Here is a 19,532-nt window from a genome sequence, read left to right on the forward strand (position 1 = left end):
CACGAAAGGTACGAAAGGCGGAAGTTTGCGAACGTTGGCCGTGGCCCAAGGACTTGACCATAGCACTCCAGCGCACTGTCCGCCTTGTAGCCAAAGAGGCGACGGCCATCAAAGGGCATGTCCATAAGGGTGGCTTGGACATCCCCCGAAAAGTTGGCAGACCTCAGCCAGGCATGGAGGCGAACCACCACCATCGTCGCAATCGCCCTACCCAGCGAGTTTGTGATATCAAGTCCACACCGAATGGACTAGCATGCTGCATTCTGTCCCTCTGCTATGGCTTGGGTAAGCTTTGCCTGGACCTCCACCGGGCACTGTGGCAGCACTTCCGCAACCAAGTCCCACAGAGAGTGGGTATAACAGCCCAAAAGGCAGGCGGTGTTGACAGCCCGCAACCCCAAACTCAGTGAGGAGAACAGTTTCTTCCCAAACTGATCGTACCTTTTGGATTCCCCATCCGGAGGAGTGGTTGGGAATGCGGTCTGGGAGGAAGAGGCCTGGATCACCAAGCTCTCGGGGGTGGGGTGAACGGACAGGAAGCTGGGGTCACCCGGAGCCGGCGTCGGGCCACGTTCCGATCTACAGGGAGGCCTGTAGAGGGCTTGGACCAGGTGCCCACCAAAATGTCAGTGAGGGCCTCGTTAAACGGCAGGAGAGGCTCCGAGGAGCTTGCCTGCGGTTTGAGCACCTCAGTGAGGAGGTTAGTCCTCACGGCCGCGACCGGGAGCTCAAGAGCCAAGGCCTTGGCTGCCCTAGTCAACACCACGCTGTAAGCAGCCCCCTCCTCTGTAGCAGCGGTAGGAGGGGAGACAAATCCAATGTCGGGCGAAGTGTCCAGACCACTGGCCTCCCCCAGCTCGTCTGTCCAGTCCTGGCTCAACTGGCACTGCAGTGCCAGAGGGTCCTCAGACCCTCCCAGTCCCCCTCGTCATACATCTCCTGATAGTCCGGAATAAATGATGGAGCCGGGTCATCGGTGAAGGGCTCACCCATCGGCGTCAAAGACAGCGCCGGGTGGTGCCGGTCCAACGCCGGATCCGGACTGGGGCTGGGACCGGGGACGATGACGTCCGGGGCGACACCCTTGGTGATGGTGCCAGCGGAGGGGTCGTACGGTCGACCGGCATCGTCACGGATCCAGGCCTGGATCCTGATGAGCCCTGCGGCGTCGGTACCGGAGTCGTCGACGGCGCCAAAGCACCCCCGACTGTGTCTGGGCCGGAGCCGCTGGCTCGCTCGGGCTCCCAGACGGACTCGCGGGGCCCGAAGGAACCTCAGCAGGTTCCGACGGAGGGAAGCGCGATCTCATGGCCGTGAGGAAGGCGCTAATCTCCTCCGGTGTCGCATGCAGCCCAGGGACCGGCGGGTGTGGAGCTGGACACGGCGATTGCGGCTCCGGGAGAGCCGCGTGGGCAGAGTCACCCGAACACTCAGCCGCGTCGGGGGGAGTCAGAAGAACTATGTCGCTTCTTCGACTTACCTGAGGACTAGGAGCCCGACGAGTGGAGTTGACTCGTCGAACGGCGATGACTGTGGCCCTGCGCCCGGTCCCTCGACCACCTCCTGGACCGGGACCTCGAGCGGCGCGGGGCCGACTGCCGGAGCTCGAGACGCTTACGAGACCGCTCCTGCCTAGCCTTCGAGGTCAGGGCCCGGCAGTCAGGGCACGACTTGTCATCGTGGTCGGCCCCGAGACAGTAAAGACACCGACGGAGGGGGTCGGTCACCGACATCAAGCGGTGACAATCGTCGCTGGGTTTGAACCCGGGCATCCCTATCGACACCGCGAGTCGAGGAATCGACTCGAGAAGGATCCGAAAGAGATCAAAAAGTGTAGGTAAAAATTGACTAGGACTACTGCTCTTCCCGGATCTGCACTTGCTGGCGTGGAAAAAAAGAAGAACTGACGTCAGCGCGCGGGGGCGGCGTCTAAGTACTCCGACGATGTCATCCCGGCGATCACGTCGCCGACGACGGACGCGGAGCAGCAGACGACGACTACCGACGCGCAGGGGTACTGCTATGCAAAACTTTCCGGATCCAGTCTGACGCCTGGGGATACACCAACCTGTTTCTTTCAGATAACTATGTTAGACTGTGGAATGCCCTCCCCTCTCACCTTCGTTTAGAACCCAATCATCTCTCCTTCCTTAGATCCTTGAAAACATTTCTTTTTCCAAACTGAGTCATACTACTGCGTTTCGTGATTGTAAGCGCTGGGATGCCTCCGGGTAGCCATGCGCTATATAAATGCTCTTTACAATTACAATGTATAGGAGTCATCCCTTTCGTTATCCTCGGCCGACAAGACAAGGTAGAACCTCTGAGGGTACCTTTTCGGGTGTATATACACCCTATCTTTGCTAGAGTAGGCAGAGGAGAAAGATTTCCATGCTGACACACTGACACTCCAGCACGCAGTAGCCTTACCTCCCTCGCAGGGTGTCCATCTTGAGACAAATACGGGGTCCTTAATTCTCTCACACCAGGTAAAGGGGTTAGCTTCATCCTAGGAGGATTCTTGCCTCTACACTTACATACATGCTAGGTACACTTAGGTATATCTAGTTAGGGTTGCATCGTAGGAGTACGCATTATTACTGCTATGTATTTATATGGTTGCATATATTCATTGTTTTAGCACTATGTTAGAAACCTACCATCCATTTACTCTGTTGGTGCTTATAATCATTTATGTCTGTTTCTGTCTTATGGTTGTTTCAGCACACACATTTTACATTAGAATGACACTTGTTCAATTAATGGTTATTGAAAACGTCCCCACCGTTTATTCTATGTATCTCTCGGAGACAAAACGTTCACATGGCTAGGCAGTGTGCAATTAGCCTGTTTTTGCAGAGTGTTCCATCTACCCAACTCAACCTCTAATGCATGGAGTTTATTCTGCCATCTCAACATTGGATCACGAAAGCAAGATTTATTGCCTACTGCTTAAAAACTAAAAAGGCCTGTGACCTCACATTAACCCCTTGGCCGCGGCACAAATTCCACCGCGGCGCTGTGGGGGTGAGGTGTGAGCGTGGCGCTTCCACGCTCGTGACGGAACCACGCGGTCATGAGCACACGGCAACCGTGGCTCATGACGGCGTGATTCCGTCCTGAGCAGGCAAGGAGTTAAAGAGTTATATCTGGTCTCTGTTAAACAATCCTAGAACCACTTGGAGTCAATTTTTAACACATTCTTTGGATGCACTGGAAGCCCACGACATATGGTCCAGCTCGCTACCCAAACGTCTGGCCGCAAAAGTGTTGACTTAACAAGCAAAGATCTTGTCAGCAAAACACGATGCACTAGGCGTGAAAAATCTTTCCCATGGCAGTTGCACGTCAAAATTCTACAATCGTCAAACCATACGACACTTTTTATCATCCACCGTGAAGCCATCAGTGAAACATCATTTAATGAGACTACATTTTGGTCTAATCCCCCTGATGGTGTATAAATATGGCCAGAGGTATAAGGAAGACACACCCTCTCTACGCCCTTTTTGCGGCAGTGGGGAAGAAACTTTAACCCACATTATATGCATTTGCAAGACCCTGCGCCCCTTGCAAATTTTTGGGCTGGGACCAATTTGGCGCATCCTCAATGTGCAGACATGTCAAGAGACTCTAGAGGAGTGCATGGAGGGTTACTCTGCTCAGATGGCCGCCCGTTTTGTAAAACTTATGTCTGCAATCAAATCGATCGCTATGAATTTTAGCCATGCCAGACACAAACTCTTTCCAACAGAGAATGATAATTGTTAAAATATCTTTTTGTAAGAATTGCAATGATTTTAAGTAATTGTGCAATAAAATGTATCTCATCTTATCTCTGATACGAAGTGAGCATGAGTGACTAAGCGAAAAGTACTGTACTGTATTGTTTCCACGATCCCTGATTGGACAGGGTTGTCATGTTCGATAGTTGCCAGAAACGATTCTCTCCCTGGTAAGAGGGGTTCATAGTGGCACTGTGAGCTAGCTGGTATACAGGTGAAAATACCCGGTGGGGGTGTCTGGAATCAGTCTGAACACCAACCCACATTTTATGTTGTCTAAACGCGCAGATCCTATATAGATTTATAGGAACTACACAACATGGCGCCGCCAACGTTGGTTTGGTTCTTATTTAACGGTTGAATCTGAGTAGTTCAGTCGTGCTTTTCTCAGAGACACCTTTTCACATTTACTCAAGACGTCTGGAGTGGGAAGGGACAAAACCGCCGCAGCTGAGTAGGAATATTCTATGTACTGGCTGTAGGGTTATTCAAGCTTGAAGGACAAATAGTTCCTATGGTGCATAAAACCTTACCTCAGTTTTCTTTAAACTTTTTCCTCAATGACTGAAGAAGACAACACTGTGACACTAGGTGCAAATGCAGTAAGGGAAGGAGAACAGGAAGGTGATATTAACATTTCAGGAAATGTCAGAACTGCCCTTATTTTAAAATTAGCAGACTATGGAGTCACAGCAAGAGGTGGGACAGTAACTTTCGTGATTGAGGCACAGAGTCATACAGGACAGAGGTATTCTATTCATGGGTCAAATTCCCACCAGCAGATGCATGCACAAACACATTTCATTTTTACATAGAAGATGAAATACCAGAGGAATACTGTCCATATGAGGACATTGAAGTTCCGCTCAACTACCAGGAGCACATAAACTGGTTTAAAGGCACACTCCCACACACAACAGATAAAGTTAGACTTGGTCCGCTCGGCAAAGACGGAAACAGCCAACAAGGGCTACACCAGCTGCACAAATTCAGGGGTCTCAAACTAAATTAACCCGACAAACACTAAACGCAGTTATGGGTAAAATGCCCACAAAACGCGAGCAAATGCCATTCTGGATAGCTCAGAAAATAAAACAGAGTCAGTGTTTCCACACACAAGCCCTCAAGAAAAACATAGATTGCGAACAATCTGCTTTCCAATAGGGATAGCTCCCCAGATAGAGGATTGTACCTCTTGGAGTACAGTTTTCGCTGCCATCTGTACCAGAACTCATGGTATCCCTTCAATAGCAAATACCAGACGTATTAAGACAGAAACAGAAAGAGTATGGAGCAGTACCTGCTCTGAAATTGTTAGGACATTTTACCCAGGTATCAACTATTATGTTGGCTAACATAAAAAGGGAGGCAGCAGCAGTGGTGATATGCCAACGCTTTAAGGATTTCACTCCCATACAACAGGAGCGTGAATTACCTAAAATTATCCTAGATAAATATGCCGAATTAGGTAGAGATAATTTGGGAGCTAGAGCAAAAAAAAACTAAACTCGTTGATGGTCCTGAAAAGGATAACACCAAGCAAACACCTAATTCTTCCAAGAGTAAATGGGACACTACAAAACAAAAGAACAGAGAGAAAAGATCACAATCAAGGGGTGGGTCTCCTCAACAGGAGCCCTCTGAAAGGAGATACAACCTTAGGAATCATGATTAACATTAAAAAACTTATCAGGATACTAATAAACGTTCCTTTCAGGGTTCATCAAAAAACTTGGAAGGTCAGAACACAGACAAGAGGAAAATGAACAAAGTCCAGAGATACACAAGAAATGCAGGGGTAGACACCGGTTTACCATGCAGGGAAAACACTTACCAAATTTTGGATTAATTTAGTAAATCTGCCAAAAGCAAGTCAATTACATTGTTGAGGAACTTTGACTTTGGAGCTTCAATCCCACTGCCATTAAATTGGTTAATCTGAGTGACTAAAAATAAAGTACTGAATCTAGCTCAAGTTCCGTAACTATAGAATCACTTACTAATAATTATTTGCATGTTGTTGGTTCTGAAAAGTGCAGTCTAACTTTGAAAGGCATTCTGACAAATTTCTGTGTCAGCAAGCGTAATCCATTTTCATTCCCACACTTTGAACTAATACGTGCTGCTGCACATTAATGTGTGAATTTTCTCTTTAATTGCTTCCTCTCTTAATCTTCATCATTGGTCAGGCCCGGGAAGAGAGGGCATTTTTACCAGTAACAGCGTAAATGTCAGATGTTCTGTCTGATCCTCGGGGTCTCGTTTGTGATGCTGAACTAGAGCTTCTCAATAGCAACACTTTCACACACAGAAGCTAGGCGAACATGGCGTGCAGGTGGTCAAAAACGACAGCAGTTAAAATGGTCAAGGAAAGAGGTAAAGGCAGCATAAATATGACCACAGAAAAATCAATATGCCTGTGCAGTGCAAGCTTACAGGTTGGCATATAGCTTCAGTGCCTCTACGCTACCAGTAATTGAAAGGAGAGTGCAAGATCCATGCATACACATAGGAAACAGCAAAAAAGTAAAAGTACAGCACAAAGAAGAAGCAAATAAGTAAAACAAGTATTCACCGAACACCAATAGTGCTGGCTGTTGTATACTAAAAACATTTCCTCATCAAGCTACACTAAAACAGCAATGCAAGTTTACACTCAACGAACAGGTAGAAGAACAAGCTTCACCCATAGGAAAAGCACAGGCCCCAGCAGTGCAAGCTTTCACTTCTACAGTAGTGATACAGCACTGGCAAAGGAAATTCAACTTCACAACTACACATGGGTCAACTTAAGATATGTTCCTAAACACTGCAAACACCTTTCAGACATAGAACATATAATCCCGGAACCTGCAGTGCAGGTTTCTCTCACAAAGAACCAGACACCAGCACTGAACATTTCCCTCAGATATGGAGCAGGCAACATAACATGAGCTCCTGCACACAGGCAGCAGCAATGTATGGTTTCCTCGCACCTCAAGAACCTCAGCAGTGGAGGTAAGCTCATGTCTGGTATGTTCACCAGTTTCTACGTCCAGGATAATGAAAATTCTCGGAATGAGTTACAGGACTGGATGCACCATGCCCTGCCTCCCAACCCTTCTGGAATTCATTATTGGATACCGGTAATCATTCCATTTATCTCGGTGTGGAGATTAGAGGTCAGGATACTTCCTCACCAGGATCAATCTTCTTCTGCCAGAAGCATTCCATAAGAGCAGCCTGAAGCTAAGCCTGGGATGGAGTGTCTGTTGTAATTAATCTCCCAAATGGTATGTCCCATCACCCCTACCCCTTTATCCTTGTTGGTTTGCCCCATCCTGAAGCTTGCCATGGAATGTTGAGACACTCTCCAGTGAGGAGAGTGGATGGTTAATAAACAGACTTGCTTTCATCCTTCCTGGTCTCTGGAGATTTATATTTACAACAGTGTCCTCCCCTACTTGTTGGAGGAAGAGAGCCCCCATTCCCCACCCAAGCCCCAGTTGTTCATCTCAACTGGAGCTATGAAGAACACTATAGGGCAACAATATCAGCTGACCCTTGAACTGATTACACTGAACCTTTCATAAACACATGTAGAGAATTATGTATGTGCTTATTGGTCGGTTTGCAGTTCCTGTTCTTGGTCTCCCAATGTGTTTCTGAAGCTCATATTAGTAGACCGGTCCTTTGGTTCAGTCTCATAGTGTGCAAGGCTTACACAGAACTCCAACTCGACTAAAGTTGGGAGTCTCAGAGCAGAATCAGAATAACTGTATTCCATCCAGTGCTTAGATGGCAGAGCCAAAAATATTTGTAGTCGCTGCCAGGTGACGTATCAGTTTCAATGGATGCTGCTCATCCAGGATGCAACGTCCTTAAAAACTGTGCCTGGTGATGTCGGGTTTCTTGGTGAGGGAGCTGATGAGCTGGGAGTCGTCTGCGTAAGATACTATGCTGAGTCTGTGTTTTCTGACAATGGTTGCAAGGGGGGGCCATGTAGATGTTGAAGAGCGTGGGGCTGAGGGAGGATTCTTGGGGTACTCCGCATCTGATCTCTGTGGGTACGGAGAGAAAGGGTGGGAGTCTTATTCTTTGTGTTCTGCCAGAGAGAAAAGAGCAAATCCAGTCCAGAGCAGTCCCCTGTATGCCGGTGTTGTGGAGTCTGGCAGCTAGTGTGCTGTGGGAGAAGGTGTCGAAGGCTGCAGAGAGGTCTAGTAATATGAGAGCTGCATTGTGGCCTTGATTAAGTAGGGTACAGATGTAGTCAGTGGCGGCTATGAGGGCGGTCTCGGGTGCTGTGGTTGCTGCGGAATCCGGATTGAGAAGCATCGAGGATGTTGTTTGCTTCTAGGAAGTCCGTTAGCTGGGTGATGACGATTTACTCTATGACTTTGGAGGCGATGGGTAGGAGAGAGATGGGCCTGTAGTTCTTGAGGTCAGTCAGGTCTGCAGAGGGCTTCTTGAGGAAGGGTTTGACTTAGGCATGTTTCAAGTCGTCGAAAGTGCAGTTGATTGTCTGTTGTAGTTCTGGTGCGATGGCGGAGGCAGCCCTGTGGAAGATGTGCAGGGGTCAGTAGGTGCTCCGGAGTGGATGGTTTTCATAGTCTTTGCGGTGTCTTCTATGGTGACATGGATCCAGGTGAGGATGGTCGGCTGGGTGGAGTCGCTGGTGGAGAGTGTGGGGTTGGTGCCGTGATCTTGTCGTCGAAGTTGTCGTAGAGCGTCCTGATCTTGTGGTGGAAGAAGGAGCAGAGTTTGTTGCAGAGGTCCAGGGAGGGAGGGACGTCGGAGGGTTTGCTGTGGGGTCCGGTCTTGTATAATGGTGAAGAGTTGTTTGGATTTGTGGGAGTTGGAGAGGATTCTGTCCTGAATTAAGTTTCTCTTCCTTGATCTGATGAGTTGGTGGTGTGCCGTGGTGGTGGCCCTGTCTGAATGGAAGATTATCATCGCACCAGCAATCTGAACTAAACCATGGATGAATTATTTAGGAGAGTCAGAAACAAGTTGGGTGATCTCTCTTTCAGTGCCATGATTTACCTCCCTAGTGACACATAAAAGAAGAAACAAAATCCCTAGCTAAGAGGCCTGTGTTCGTCATAGATTTACACTTGCAGCACAAACTGTAAATACGCACTCTAAACCATAGACCACATATCTACCTGGGGATACACAAAGTACACCTCAGGGAAAAATAAGAGTACAATTATGCCATTCTAATGTTAAGAGATGCTGTAGTAAGCTGTCTTTGTAAAAAATAGGTTGAGATTTCTAGAGTACTTCTACATGGGCCAGATGCATCAACAAACACACCATTTTGCGCTTTCCTAATTGTGAATCCTTGCGATTCACAATTAGAATATCACAATACATAATGCATGAAATTGTACACTTTCTGCGATTCCTAGAGAAATCCCAAATGACCTACCTCAAATGACCTACCTCATGAATATTATTGTGGTAGGTCGTAGATTGCGACCCCCTATGAATCGCAAATATCACGGGGATGGTGGCCTGCTGGGGTCAGCAGACCACCATGTCCGTGATTGCTTTTGAATAAAGCAATTTTTTTTTGTAAAGCAGCCTGTTTTCCTTTAGGGAAACGGATGCTTAACAAAAGAGAAAATTAAAACTTTTAATTTCATTTTCTAAGAGCAGTCAGTGGTTCGTGGGAAGGGAAGCCCTAAACACGCCCCTTCCTAATAGCAAATCGCAAACACATTTTGCGATTTGGTAACAGGTTACAGAATCGCAAAATAGGTTTTCCTGCATCAGAAGAGCATTTTTTTGCGTTCGCAAACGAAAGCACAAACTGCTTGATGCATCTGGCCCAAAGTCTCAAGTAAATCTGATCTACATGTTGTGGTTAAATAATGTAAAAATACACCGAGCCTTTGACAACAGACTCAGTTACTCCACAATCGGCTCAAAACACGTATGTAACCGTAAGGAAATGTCTTTCAGTATGATCACCATAAAGTTTTGGACTGATGCTGCTGGTTTTTCAACTCAGTAGTGTACTAAGCACTATTAAACAGTCCTAAGCAACAGTGCACTCACCCTTAACACATGTATTACTTATGAGCTCATCCACAATTGGCTTTAGTTAATTTACTTACAAGTCCCTAGTGTTTGGTACTCAGGGCCTGTAAGTTAAAGTGTCCCTCGTGGACTGCAGCACTTATGGTGAACCTATGACTGTGACAAGGCAAAGCAAGACTCCCAGCTACAGCTGGTTGGCAGAGCAGATTTCAAACTGCTAACTTGACTTTGTCATTTAAACTAATAATATAGTCAAGACTTTCCTTTTTAATATATATATGTCACCTCTAAGGTAGGCCTATTGAGTCCTAAGGCAGGGTGCTGTATGTTAAAAAGTACGACCTGGGGGCATGGCCAACGCAGCCAAGATGGTGGACACGTCTTAAAGACGCTCCAGTGGCAGTCTCAGTAATCCCTTTCCATCCTGGCAGTCTGGGTGCCCCGCCACAATCAATGCCTCCTCCCGCCTTTTCCTACCTAGCGAGGGCAGCCCCGGTCTATCCACCGCACTCCTGAAGGGCCAGAACCGGATGGAATTAGTCTCAGGCCTGACTGCCCGAGCCTTCACAAGATTGGCAGTACCCGGAGGCCTTGAGACAAAGAGGGGTGGGACCAGGAGCCAATATTTAAACAGGTCCTGCACATGTGGCTCCGAGGAGAACGTGTTAGCAAGGGGAGTGCAGTTCCTAGAGAGGGGATGGAACCTGGAGGCCCACATCTCCATGACCGGGCCTGGGCCGCTGATTGGCGCTACGGGGAGATAGGTGATTGTGTTCTACATCACTGTCAATGGCAGCATCCTTCCTCTCCCCACCTGGAGAGACGCGGCGCGAGGGACACCACAGAAGATGGAGTAACGCTGTGGGCACCAGGGCTTGAGCTGTCCCACACCTGCAGTGGACTGCTTGCGGCATGCCCAACCCAAGCAGTAGCCTGACAAGTAAGGGGACGGAGCCAAGACTACTGCCACGTGCGGTTCATGTGCTGGAGGGACCCCACGAGGCCCTATTCTATCGAATGCCCTGTGAATCCCTTACAACATTGATACACTGAAAAGTAGCCCCTAGGGCAGAGGTCTTCAAATTATGGATGCGGAGACCCGCTCGCAACATTTTCAGGAGTCGGACCCCTCCTGACAAAAATTTCTAAACCTGTAGGCATGGCTACTGGAATTATGATGCAGGGGAGGACCAAATTACGCGACAGGCTTCTCATGCAGAAGGAGGAAACGGGGGGTGCACCAAAAAAGACTTTCGCCGTGCACGACCAGTGCTAGGGTGCTAGTCCACCCTTCCCCCAAAGGTCAGATACAGTGGCTCCCCTGCTTCTGCCTACACACAGAAGGGGGAGGAGAACCAGCCAAATGGGGTAACCTAGAGAGCATAGAGCCAGGTTTTTATATCTTTTTAAGGGATAATAGATTCTTGATGGAGCAAAGTAAAGGAGGGGGCAAGTTCCATAACTGTGCGGCCTGCGCCAAAACTTCGAGACAGACAATTCATGCCTTCCTGAGTTCGGGAACAATAAGCAGAGTAGCACAGGCCGAGAGGAGCATACGGGTCCGACCCGTATGCTCCATGAGGAGAGAGGAGAGGATGAGAGAGGACAGCAAGGGAGTGAATGAATTTGATTGAAGGGCTCAGGGATGAGGAGAAATGTGAAGTGCCGAAGGAAAGTACAGACACGCAAGAAGTGAGTGTGAACGAAAGGTGAGGGCTACTGTTAAACTGTGAGAGAAGATAGCTGAGAGATGATCAGTGACCTAAAAAGATAATTTGATGCAACATGGGTGAGAGACAGCAGCAATAGGGTAAGAGACGGAGTACTGGGGTGGGTGCTGAGCAGTGATTAATGTGTAATAAAACATGTGCCAGGGCCCTCACAAGTAGGTCACTGCAACTTTAACCACCCACCCATTGCCTGCGCGGCCAATGGCAATGCCTATGCAACTACCAACCATAATACTTGTACAAGTGTGACTATTCAGACTATTTCAAGCCCCCTTAGCTATACGAATAGCATGGGTGTCAGGAGTACATCGTTTTTAATGTAAATTGAATTAATAAACAGCGGTTGTGCTCATCTCTAAGTTACACAGACAGAGCAACCAAAGTCAGTAATAGTGCTGGGGTGCACAGTTAGGTGCCAGTGCGGAGCACCGGAAACCACCTGCTTAAATTAGGCACTAGTGCTGAGGTAACAGGGGAGAGGGACGTTGGTTCAAGAAGGCGTGGAAGAACAAAGGGGAAGAACAAAGGGGAAAAGTGAAAGATGAATGGGGGACTGGAGAGATGCGAGATACAAATAGACACAAATTTGAATGGAGAGACTTGAGGTGAATGAGACGTGCTGAGGGGCACAGGAGGTGACGGGGCCAGAGAGGCCATGAGTTAAATGCGAGAATCTGATAGAGATAAGGACAGTGAAAAAACAGAATGGCAAGAGGTGATTATAGGTGAAGTGAGAGGTTGCATGGGGGAAGAGTTCAGAAGTTGTAAAAAGAGTGAAAGAAAATGGCCTGCAAAGTGAGAGAGGGATCCAGGGTTGGGAGACGAGAGAAGAGAGGGATAGAAGAGAGGGATGGAAGGGAGGGGGTGAGATGAAAGCAACATGGGTAAACTGCTCAACTCTGCACAAGACCGCCAGGGTTTTAAGGGACTCCTGCTGCTGATGGCCAGGGCCAGGTGAGCTTCTAATGTGGCAGCACGTATTCCTGCAGAGTGGAATGCACTTCACAAAGGTTGACTAGACATCTTTCTGATGTGAATTGCTGTTTTTTGGTGATAAACTGGTGCTGATGGGGTGAAATTTTTTTCTCAGTGTTACTGTGTATAAAAAATGTCAAACTAATGAAGCAATGCAATCCCAAAATACGCGGCATAACATAACATTACATTTTCTTCCCACACAATTTAGTCAAAGTGAGGCAGAGTAGTCAGGCACAACTTTGCAAAAGTTTTCAAAAATGTCCAAGTAGTAGCCAATGCTCATTTGCTATTTGAATGAAAAGCAGGGATTTAATATTTGCTCAATCATTTTTATCTCCTGAATCCTCCTATAGATTTTGTTAATTTTGGTGCCTAAACATTGATAAAAAATAAGAGCTATTTTTATTAATGAGTGTCTGATTTTCTTTGTGTCATGTTTTTCTTATTCAGCTGTATGGGTACTTCTAAATGCTTTACTATTATTCCTTGGACAAAGAATAACAAAGCCCGTCCGCTCAACCCAGGGTTAAACTGAGGTTTGCAAACGAGCCTGACTAGACCCAAGAGGGGGTTGTGAGTTTATTATAGTGTGAGTCGCACAATCACACCATGTAAATAATATACCGCTTTCCTCACAGTGACATTTTGTAGACACTCACTCACCTCCGTTCGGGTCATATCTCAAGTAGCTAAGATTGAAAGTCAAGAAAAAGATGTTAAGAATGAGGCAAGTTAGTACTAGCTTTATGTCTAAAATGAGGAATATTAAAACCGTTTTTAACACATCTTTAGATTGACTTGTTTAATACCGTTAACGAGTAACATAACTACAGAATAAACTGCTGGCTGCAAATACAGTATGCATGTGCCAACATGATGTGAAAAACGCGGTCAGTGGTTAACTCCTGCCTATACATTGGGAAAATGGAGAAGGTGGTGGAAGGACGAGCACGGTGAAGAAGGGTGGGCAAACCGGTTTTGCAAGAAAATCATTGGATGACGCTGCAAATAAGGAAAAGCAAACCCCACAAACACAAGCAGAGGGGTGGCCAGGCTTCTTTCAACACATACACGAAAATACAACGGACTCTACCGTAGACCTGTAGTTTAAAAAGGCAAAGGCTATGTACAAAAGCACTGAAATAAGTTGTCAAAAGAAATGCCTTAACCACATTAGTCTTTGGTAAGTTCTGCATTAGGAAGTAAAGTAAAACATGCAGCACCTAACTTTCAAAGCTTCATCGAGGTCATGCAAAGTACAAAGCACATATGTCACTGATGCAGGTACAATTTGTGACAGAAAAAAACATTATTTTACAAGCTGCTGATTGTGAAAATAAGGATGTGAGACATTATGCTAGTGGAGGAGGGTAACTAGACAAGCACGGAGGAAAAGAATACCTAATCCGTTCACAACCCCAGTCACTCAGGAGCCCGAACTAAAGAGATTTAATTTCACGACTGCTATGTACAGATAGCTGACATTACTAAATGCTGCTCTAATATCAACTTGTTAAATTTGAACCGAGACCCAGCATATCAGTATACTAGGCCAGACTAACTGGAGTCAAGAGAAATATTCCGGGAGCTGTTTATTTTTAAATAGGTTACAAAATATTACTATAATTAAATGCAAACAATTTAATTAAAAAATAAAAGCTCCCAGGGGCAAACTTAAAAGGAATCAATTATTTCTTACAGTAATCGTTAAGGTTCTGAAAATAAAGTCACTTAACAGACATGAACACAAGAATAGTGCTTCTAATACCAAAGGATAAGGAATGGGGTAACTGATATAGAAGTATGCCCGACGTGCAGCTCACACAACTAGCATGCAAACTGTTGAGACAGCAGAGCTGGGGCAGCAGCCTCCAGAAGGGTTCTAAAGTGCAGCACTGAAAAAGGTCGACTTTATGCTTAAATTGATCTTTGGTGGCATTTTATAAAATATTTTATTGACATTTCTTCTTCCTAATGTTGCTAAAGTTGCCATGAAGGCTATTAATTCTTTTTCAGGAAGTTTCTGAAAAGCAGACTGCGTATTAGTCCTAACATTTTCTCTTCTTTTTCAGGACGCACTTTTCCGTGATGCTATGTTTTGCTTTCAACAGAGCCAGGAAACTTCTCATCCTTGAATACTTGAATTACTCTTCTTCATCGAAACTCTCTTGGGACGCTCTCCCCTACACAGCATTATCAATGCCTCCCTAACCCAAGGCATCTTCTTGTAAACTTTCTTAACAGGCCACACCCTCCCACTACTAAAGAAACCTACACTAGACCCCGATGTCCTTGCCAACCTTCCTTCAATTATCATTCATCAGCACTTTCACTGAAAAAGCAGTCTATGTCCAACTCAAGAATCACATCAATGCTAACCATCTCGTTCACGACTAACAATCTGGCTTCACACAGCACTGCAACACAGGGACAACTACCTTACACATCATAAATGATTCTGATTGATGCCCACTTGACTCAAGATGAAGATGCCCCTGCCTCCTGATATTGCTGGACCTCTCAGATGCCTTCTCCACAGCTGACCACCCTCATTCCCACCCTCGAGTGTCAAATGGAATACATCATCAAAGTTCTTCACTGGTTCTCCTCATACCTTTCCATCAGTTAGTTCACATAAGCGCCTCCAAGTCCCAAAAGAACCAGCTCACATGCGCAGTCACCCAATGTTACATTCTGTCATCTTCAGGTTCTATATTGACCTGCTTGGTACTCTTCTTCAAGATAAAATTATCAGGATTCACCAATATGCCAATGATAACTACTTGAAAGTTTCCTCTGCTTCAGATAACAAATACCTCCAACACTGCATGCACATCATCCATACTTCGATGTCCAGCACCTATCTGTATAATTGGAAATCTGCAAGTGTGCTTCCTCACTGGATCAATTTGATGCTCATACGATAGTGCACAGAAGAAACCAAAACTTCAAGGGAACAAGAGCTATCGAGTTCTCAACCAGCTCCACCCACTGCGACTCCAGCCAAGGCCACCGCGAAATAGGTGGCCTTCTGTCAGCCCAGGAACCAGGAGGTGCCATCGTAAGAGCCAGGACGGGGGAATAACACTATGTGGCAACCAAGAAAAAACCCAAACATCAGCAGATAATGACAGAAAACAGAACACAGCACCGGCACTGTAGATGGATAGATAACGTAGAACAAGTCAGAATGAGGGAGCGAAGCAGCCTGGCAAGACTGCTGCAAATGGCAGTGAGAAAAAAGATCAAGGGAGTTGAATGTTCTTAAGGGATGGGATTATGGACTGAGTTACCATAATAGGTTTGCAAAGATCACAGGTGATGACATCGTACAGTGATCACAGTGCACAGACTTACCTTGAAACACAGTGCCTTGGAAACAGGCATTCCGTGACCCAGGATTTGGTCAACTGATGCACAGTTTCGGTCGTTATGAATACCTATTGTCCATAGAATGTAGCACATTATCATCATCAGGCCAGTGTCTATACCAATCAAGCACACAAACTACTGGTCACAAGTAATTATGCAAAGCACTAGTAAAGCACAAGTAATAGCAATCTATTGATGTATAAAGCACTATCCATTCCTGGGGACAGAACCTGCTAAAAGCGAATATGTAAAGCACCAACCGAAGCAGAGATGTGTAATGTCCTAGGCTAAGATGGGTTATGAGCCAGGATTCGTTGTAAAACCAACTATCAGTTAAACCAGTACCTATCTTCTATATTTTGCACCTCCTTGTCCAGAGGCAGTATCCATAATGTGTCAACATGTAAAGTAACAAAACCATGCTGGAGTACATACAGTCCAAGCATGTAAACATTTGACTTACCTTGTCATTATCTTATAGGAGATTGTAGTGCTGTAGATTCGTATGCTCTGTATACCACTGCCTTCTAGTGTTGGGTGCAGACAATGCAAGTTATTTTTCTTCAAACTATTCAGTTTTGAGATCATTTGAGATCCCTCTTTAAGGAAACTAGGCTATTAGTTGAGGGGGTGGGGGTGGGTAAGTACCCACCTCAAGTAACAATCACAATCCTTGTCAGCGTAAACCCTTGAAGCCACTAAATTAAACCGAGATAAACCCTCTGGTAGCTTTGGTACAGAGCATAAAGGTTTAACTTGGAGGCAATATGTAAAAATCTTTTGCAGTACTAAAATAATAATATCAAAAAACAAAACATAAATCCCTAAAGGAATTTGAACATTTAATAAACAAAAGGACGACAAATTGACAGAAATCCAATAAGGAGTACCAGAGATACAATTTTTTAAAGTTTAAGGTAGAAATAGTGTTAAGAAGCTCAAAGTGACAATGATAGTCAATGATCATAGTAGAACAGGACCGAGGAGCAATTTTACACTGACGGCGATGGAGCATGCGTCGGATACACTAACCGGGTTCATCCTTTTCATTTTACCGAGTACATTTCCAAAGTCACCAGGACCTCAGATGAGGCACTTAGAGACTCACAGGGTGGCAGGCGAAGGCAAACAGGGCCGTTGAGTCAGGGTTCCACTAAGTCAGCTGGGCAGTTGTATTAAAAGGCCTGTTGTAGCTTGTTCTGTCCCTGCAGCTTTAACTGGAAGTCAACCTTATGACCCTTTGCGTCCACTTCTTTGACCTTGGTACAAGAGAGATAACAGATCCAGACATCTTGGTTTTTCTTCTCTCAGACAGAAGATTCAGACCTCTTCTAATCTTCTACAGGTCCAGGTGTGTTCTGAAGTGGGTGTCTTGAGATGCCACATTGATGCCTGCAACGAGCCAGTGGGCGATAAAGGTTTCCGGGGCTCACCCTACCTGCATTGGACATTTTCAGGATTGCCATAGTCTTCCTGTTATGAGGGCTGTGGAGTGTGTGGGAAGTTAATATTTAAAATTACTTTTTAGGCTGGTCGAAAGGGGTTATTTTGACTGAAAGAGTTTGCAGTTTTAAAACTGCACAGCTCGGTACAATGGTATTTCTGAAGACATGCTTTCATTGTCCCTGTAGAGGATGGGATAATTGCGTGCCACAGTCCACCAGTACAATTTGATTTACAGGCACCTAGTACCATATACGAGAGACCTTTGAGTAAATTATATGTGTCAATTAGGAGAATGCCAAATCATCTATGTTAAAAGGGGGACCACAAGCACTTTACCGCAGGTTATCGGGGGTAAAATGGACTGAGTTATACTGCCAGCTAAAATAGAGTTCAGCAAAAAAAGAAAAGAATCCAGGGGGGCCGTGGAGAAAGGGCAAATTTCCTGCACATCCCTAAAACTCACACTGCACAAAGACTACATCTCATAGTGTGTTTTTCCCCTCAAAATAGTGGGTCTAAGTAAAGAAGATACAGCAAAGAAGGACAGTATTCCTCTACAGGATCAGTGTGCCAAAATGTATAGTATGTGTTACATGAAGCAGCAGAAGAATACATTTGGCTCTGGGTAGGTGGAATGGAGCATGTGAATAACATAGAACTAAAAGCTACAAACAGTTACAAGTTAAGTAAAAAAAAATATGTTTGCAGCATATGTACCTGTAGATTACATACTCCTTGTAGACTAGAACTGCAAAAATAACAGATGATGGACTGAATGCTGAATCAATCAAACATTCACCCCCTTTCGAATTTGTTGCCCTAAGTGGGAAGAGTATGCCCAGACGTGGGTCCTGTGCTCACTGTGCCACTGGATACAAGCTAGCCTGGCTGATTAAGTGTGATGCCCCGAAACCGGTCTCAGGATGCTTGTTTCCGGTCCAGGTAGGACCTGGCTTGGCAGTTCTGGCTGGGATGTTCCCATGAGGCACAGGGTCAAGACTGACTTGCATCTGGCTGGGTCCAAACTGGGGTGCCATGGTGAGCAAAAGAACAATGGATTAAACCCAGATCTTTGTGACTGGGGGTGAATGTTTGCATTGTTCACATTCGGTCCATCAATTGTTCCTTTTGCATTTGTCGCCCTAATTGGAAAAGGTATGCCCAGACGTGGGCCCCGTGCTCACTGTGCCACTGGTTTCAAGCTAGCCTGGCTGATAAGAGGTGATGTCCCGAAACTGGTCCCAGGATGCTTGTTTCCGGTCCAGGGAGGACCTGGCTTGACAGTTCAGACTGGACTGTTCCCATAAGGCACATTGTCAAGACTGATTTGTTTATGTCTGGGTCTAAACTGGCGTGGTGTGGTGAGCAAAAAAAAAGCTGGATTAAACCCAGATCTTTGTAACTGGGAGTGAATGTGTGCATTGCTCAGCATTCAGTCCATCAATTGTTCTTTCTGCATCTGCGTAGACTAGAAGGCAGTACTCTCCCAGCAGGGACATGTAAGTGGATCAGGCAGATGTGTAAAATAGCGTTTTAAGTTCAGTGCCTATTGTTGGCATGCATGTCCACACAGTAATACTTTGTGAAAGTATGTGGTGTGGCCCACATAGTAGGTTTATATGTGTCTCCAAGCAATATGTTTCTCAGGAGAGATACAGTAGCTCCCTTTTAGTGAGCAGAATGTGTTTTAAGCACAGTAGGAATAGTGTGTTTGGCTTCGGCATAGCTAACCTGAATAAGGTGCAAGTCCAGGAACTGGTGGTTTCCGTGGCAGAATAACTTTTTTAAGACCTTGAATGAATGCTTGCACCCCTGGAATCTTAAATAAAGATTCATGTTTTCTATTTTGCATGTAGGTAGCTCCCTCTGCTAAATGTAGACAAAAGGTTGTGTATGCTAACCCTAATTTCGGTAATTCCAAAAGATAACAGATAATATCCTGAATCAATACTTGTGGAGGTTGTGTATGTCTACTTCTGCAGCAATGGACAAATAATTTCCATTTTGCAGCACAGCAAGTCATCATACAGAATCCACAAACACTGCTCTGAAAGTTGAAGATATCCAAACCGTAGATGACAAATCATATGGTTTATTTCTTTGGGATTTGAATGCATCAGTTGACACTTAAGCCGAGTTAGGAGGTATGCTCTAGGTGTAACTTACTGGGTGGATGAACAGGCGTATCCAATATCTC

At 45.8% G+C, this 19,532-nt stretch overlaps 1 protein-coding gene across 4 annotated transcripts in view; it reads right to left on the reverse strand.

Annotated features, from left to right (window-relative positions):
* The window catches only part of NEDD4 (NEDD4 E3 ubiquitin protein ligase), a 2,078,892-nt gene that overhangs the window by 1,693,823 nt on the left and 365,537 nt on the right, over positions 1-19,532 (reverse strand). The gene's annotated exons all lie outside the window — the stretch shown is intronic.

The sequence above is a fragment of the Lissotriton helveticus genome, chromosome 3_2 (assembly GCF_964261635.1).
Source record: "Lissotriton helveticus chromosome 3_2, aLisHel1.1, whole genome shotgun sequence".
NCBI lineage: Eukaryota > Metazoa > Chordata > Amphibia > Caudata > Salamandridae > Lissotriton > Lissotriton helveticus.